Here is a 6,156-nt window from a genome sequence, read left to right as displayed (position 1 = left end):
AAGCTCTAAGGGCTATCTTACACTCTCAGCCAATGTGAGCTCGCTCATATTTTTCTCTGTTTTATTTCTGTGACCATGAGTAGTGCAATGCTCTTGGCTTATGAGTGCTGTCCTACTCTATATAGATGATGTGGTTTTCTAGCTGATGTTAAGAGCTGTTTACTACAGTCACCTTCTTTCTACAATTTATTTTGTGTTCTCATGAACATTTTTTACCTATAAAGGCTGGAAAAGCTGTGTAAATGGTAGAAGTAAACTTGCCCAAGGGGAACAAAGATGTCATCATGTACATTCTGTAGAATGTAATGACCAAAACAGAAATTAGGGACTATTGGAAATCCTTGTGGAGGTCATAATAGACATCACGGCAACATAGAGGGGTTAGGTCACAATTTGGACAGGCACCTGGAGAAATTTGTGGCAGGAGGCATGATGTGATTCCAGGGAACTTGGGTCAGTCAGTCTTTGCTAATGGTCCACCCCAGGAATGCCTCTCCATGGGAGGAAGTAAGTAGCATTGTGGGGCTGGGACGAGCTGGGCCAGGGGACAGCTTGGCACAGCCCAAGGCCCATTCTGGCCTCTTCCATTTAATCTTTATAAAGAAGGAAACAGTGTTTGCAGACTAGAATTGAGTGACAACAGCCCCCCTCCCCAATAAGAAGAGCTGAGAGAGATGATTTTACAGTATTTCCTTTCATCAAAGTAACACAGGCTTGTCTCTCGCTTCCTGACACAGAAAATTGCATTTTGTCACCCATTTGTCAGTTCTTAGAGATTTTAAGATAATTAAAGAACATTATAGCAGGTGACAGCTGTTGCTGAATGCCGGGTTGCTAGTTCTTCTGCTTGTTGGATGCCCATGAATCTAGGATGATGATAGCTTGGTGCTCCAGGTTTAATTAGCTGGTTGTTTTGAATCTGTCTGGGCTCTCAGGTGTGGGTTTAGCAGGCTTGCAGCTTGTGGAATCTGAGCTGTGCTCATCACTGACTGGAGGACTTGGGTCTGACCAACTCCTAGAAGGGCCAGGTGGAGGTGCCTTGACCTTTATCAGACAAGGACACCAAAGGAATAAGGATGCAGCTTTCTAGGTGAAGCTCCTGAGATCAAAGGCTTGTTGGTTTCCTGTTGTTCTTGCACCAAAGCATGATTTTCTTTTTTCTTTTGGTGGGCAGCAAAGCAAGGTTTATTGAGCCATAGCAAAGTGATAATACAAAGTTCCCGAGGAGGGAGGGGACCCTTGAGGGTTGCCACGGGAGTTTCTAAGTCTAAGGGTTTTTATGGGCTTGTTGGTAGGCTGTTTTACTCTGATGAACCCTCCCTGTGCCTGCCATCCAATCAGGTTTTTGTCACATCTATCATGTGGGAAAGGGTGGAGGGTTCCTTCCAGGGTGGTGCAAAATCCTTTTAAGGGTGGTTTCCTTTTAGGGCCCCAGGGCGGGGGGGCATCCCTTGTCCCTGCCTGCCTGCCTTCCAACTATCCTTCATCATTCCCCCCACTGAAGAGGTAAACCTAACTGCTATTAGGGAAGAAATGTGAACGACTGATCGTAGCTACTTCCTGCTGGTCAGGGCGTTGGTTAGGGGACAGCAGCCGGGGTTCCTCTTACCCCGATCTGTCGAGGGGGTCCCCTGTTGATGTCTGGTTGGACCTTGTTGTGACGCTCCATCTGAACCATCATTTGGAGTTTGGTGACCTTTATTCTGGAAGATAAAAAGCAGGTTAGGGCATTTAAGAGGAAAGACCCAAAGCACAGTGCAAGACCCAGTGCAGCGAGGGGTCTCGCAAGAGATAGAGGCTGTTTTAGTGAACTCCCCACATATTTTGAGGAGAGGGCGGGCGAAAGGAGTATAATAAGGGTTATGATTTTGATGGGATATAGGGAGAATAATATTTAAGAAGACTTAACTGTGTCTTGTCACTTCAAGACTAGTTTGAGGTCCTCTCTGGTTCACAGAGGGATTTTAGTTCCTTGTTGTTGGGCCCCGTTGGGGACCAGGGTTTGACTCTGGAATGGTGGATCCAGGCAAAGCATGCTTTTGATTTTGAAATTTATTTTCTGATTAAATCTCTTTCAAAGCCATCTCTTCTATTACACAGCACGGCAGTCGTATCCCATTTGGTTTTATTTCTAAGTTAGTTTACCGAAAATTCCCTGATATGCAGGAGAGAGATCTCAATGGTCTCAACTCTGGCTTTCAGTATGATAGAATATTTCTTTTCTTCTCCTGGAGGATTTGAATGCTATCAGACTATATCAGAGAAACTGTGAACCCTGTTGGAAACTCCATGCTTCCTTTCTTTTTAATTCTCCCTAGGTGAGGGTGAGGTTCTATATGTTTTTTTTTTTTTAATTTTTTTAAAAAGATTTTATTTATTTATTTGAGATAGAGAGAATGAAAGACAGCATGAGAGGGAGGAGGGTCAGAGGGAGAAGCAGACCCCCTGCCGAGCAGGGAGCCCGATGCGGGACTCGATCCCTGGACTCCAGGATCATGACCTGAGCCGAAGGCAGTCGCTTAACCAACTGAGCCACCCAGGCGCCCCGAGATTCTATATGTTTTAACAATTCGTTCTTTTTTTTTTTTTTAAGATTTTATTTATTTATTTGACACAGAGAAAGAGACACAGTGAGAGAGAGAACACAAGCAGGGGAAGTGGGAGAGGGAGAAGCAGGCCTCCCACTGAGCAGGGAGTCCAATGCAGGGCTCCATCCCAGGACCCTGGGATCATGACCTGAGCCGAAGGCAGACGCCCAAAGACTTGAGTCACCCAGGCACCCCTTAACAATTCGTTCTTAAAAAAAATCTATTTAAAAAAAAAAAACCACATGAGTTTAAGTTTGTCTCTCCAAATTATATTTGTTTTTAAACTAATCTTAAAACACTAAAGGTTTTCAGGAATAATTAGAAAAAATCATTCTTAACTTATACACAAAGTTCATTCCCAACAATATATTCTGAATCATTAAAATGAATACAGTAGAAGTACATCAATTGCTATTTTAGAACCAGAGTAAAAGCCTTCTGCTTATGGAAACTCCTTAGAGTCCTTTTGACCAAACGCATTCTTCCAGACCTTTTCGTACGCAATGTTATGCCCTGAAATTCTTTCTCCCTTTTTGTACACAGGTCAAACTCGCGTTCATCCTTCAGGTGGTGGCACAGAGGTCACGTCTTTCTTTGAAGACTTTTCTGAATCTACCTAGCACAGCGTGGCCCCTCTTCCCTCTGGTCTGCTTCCTCTGCTCTTTGCATGCACGTACTTTGAGAATCGAAACCATCTCTGCAGCTCACCGTCTCTGTTAGCATGACTTTATTATTCCACTGTCTTCGACATAGCCTCAATATTTCATGAGACTCTCTCCCAGGAAGATACAACTTGTAACTAACTTTTTCATTCCGAGGACTTCCAGATAGTTCTTTCAGCTCATTAATTAAAAGCATCTGTGGACCATTTATGCCAGATCCTAAACCCCTTACCTCCATGGTCTCACATTGCTGTGCCTGTTGGTCTAAGCCATTACATCGTGATTCCTATTCAATAGTCATCAAGCCTCCACACCGAAACACCTGCCTTAAGCAAAATCTCAATAAACATCCTGACCTTGTCCTTCCCTCTCTAGGACATTACTAAGACTCTGTTGACCTCCGTTCTCCGTTACCATGGTAAGCAATTAACTGTGCTTTGTTTTGTCAATAGATGCTTTGGGGATAGTTTGGGGAATAGGCATTTGACAACATCTTTGCCCAACTTACTATGTCACATACTTGATTATGGCTCTCTCTTTTCAGTTTACCATGAACTCTCTACTCCCCAGCCTATCCTGAAGTCTTATGTTTAACACAGAGCATGAGAAAGCAATAAGGATCTTTTGGCAAAATGGACTTAGCGGAATGGAGAGGAAGTTGATGACTTGATGCACAAAAAAACATCTTTCTTGACTAGACTCAAAATTTATTGGTGCTTTTCTAAGTCCTCCCCAGCCTGATTTTTCATGATCTCCATGTTCTGGCCTCAGCCTCTCCATCTAACTGTATTTCCTGCACATTCTTCACTCCAAAGAGCCATTCTCCTTGTCGGTCCATTCTCTTATGCACCTGTGGGTACTCATGTATTCTGTTTCCTGTGCTAGGAATACTTTCCCCCTTAACTGATGCTAAACCTTGCCCCAAATTTAAGGCTGAATAGTTCCAAATTCTCTCTGTGCTCTTTTCCAACTTCTTCATTAAATTCTATTCTCTCTTTTCTTTTAATTTTTATAGTACTCACTATTTTTTGCACTATTCTTCCATGACTGGTATTTATTCAAGTTACTTTTGATACCTTGAATTAAGGCACAAGATCCATTCACTTATTTATTTAACTAAAATTTTAGAAACCACCTTAGTAATGTACTGTGATAGGTCCTAGGGGTTGCAGCAATGATTAAGATAATAAGCTTATGCACTGTTGGGGATCTTCAAGTTCCTTAACACAAGGCCAACTAAAATATCAATGTATGACTACTCCTTTTAGTTAGTTGGTATCTCTCCAGGCTTTCTTCATATTAGTCAAAGCATTCATAGATCTATAGAGAGAGTGGATCGATATTTTGTATCAGTTTTGTTGCAGATTTTATCAACCTTGCTAAAAAGAAACTTACTATAGAGAAACCTGACATCAGTTCTGAGCTATTATTATAATTGCTGACAAATTTTGGTGATTTGGAGTAAGAAACAGTGACAAAAAGATGAAATTAAATTAACCTGAATTATATAAGTTCTTATAGGACTTTGAATGTTGGCTGGTGAGGGGGAGCAGAGAAAACCAAGAAAGGGCAAGAGGTAAGTAATTGGTAGGACAAATTAAAGGCTGAGTTGCCTTCAATGAAGTGGCTAAGTCTCCAAAACATTATCCATGGGGGAAGTGCCAAAGAGAACAGTATTCTATCGAGCTATGACTTTCCACAGGGCTGCTTTATTGCGATCTCTAGGTGGTGGACATACTTGTAGTAAGTGGGTGGTACAAACAGATTTCCTGATGGTGTGTCTTCTTTGAAACAGTGTCTGATGTTACAGGCTCAAATTCTCATCCCTAGGAGAAGGGAGCAGGCAAGGGGGAGCTAGCTGGTGTGTTGTTGAAAATCTGGCTACATGAGGGCAAGAGTGAGGAGGACTCCAGACCCTTCAGGGAAGGCAGATTATCAATCAGGAAAAGAAGGTAGAGCCACATTCTTTAGAAGAAATTAATTTGGAGGGATGGAGGGAATTCTCAGTAAACATGCCATTTCCAAGGCTTTTTTGTATTGGGGAAGCAAAGCTATTGGTGACCTTACAGGCATGGAGCTGTCATGTTTATTTCCACATATACAGCCAGGTTTGGCAGGATTGGCTGCATCTCTAAGTAGGGCAGAGGTAGAGCTGCATGTCGAAAGTTGTGCGTACCCAGAGCAGTGCGGAAGGAAGGAGGTGGACCTGGGGTCAGATGGCACAGACATTTGGAACAACTGCAGTGCCTTTCTAATTTTTTCTCCTTCGACACTACTAGAATACCTTATATTATTTTGTCTTTTTCTCACTTGGGAGGTAGAGAAATTAATTAGCTGTGAAATGACTCAAGGCAGAAACAAAGATCAAATATGAAGAAAAAGCAAGATGAATAAATACAAATGAATTGGATAGCTAGTTCCTGAATATTCAAGGCAAAAAAAAAATCACAGGAATTATTTTTGAAAATGAAGTGCCATGCTGATGAAAGATCAGGTGGTTTCACGAGAATTTGGATTAGTCTTCATGTATGTCGTCCCCCACCCCCCCTGCAGCTTACAAATAGAGTATTTAATTTAAGGAAATATAATACATAGTGAAGATCAATATACAATCATTGAAGCAGAAATTATTGGAGGAAAACAGTGCAAATTGAAGTATTCAGAAGAAAATGAGTATTACAATTTGCCTATCATTGTATGTGAACCTATTAAAACATAATTTGCAACTTTCATCTACTAGAATATTATTCCCTCTCACAAACAGGTATTGGCATCCATTCAGACACATTAACTATGTTCCAAATAGTGCTAATTTATTTTTTCTCATATCCCCAACTATCATAGTATATTCATTTTGATTTAAAACCCAGAACACGGCTTAATTTTAACAAATAATTTAATTTAAA

The sequence above is a fragment of the Mirounga angustirostris genome, unplaced genomic scaffold (genome assembly GCF_029215605.1).
Source record: "Mirounga angustirostris isolate CCGP_5_RB_7025 unplaced genomic scaffold, mMirAng1.0.hap1 SCAF_16, whole genome shotgun sequence".
Lineage (NCBI taxonomy): Eukaryota > Metazoa > Chordata > Mammalia > Carnivora > Phocidae > Mirounga > Mirounga angustirostris.
Note: the sequence above shows the minus strand (reverse complement) of the source record.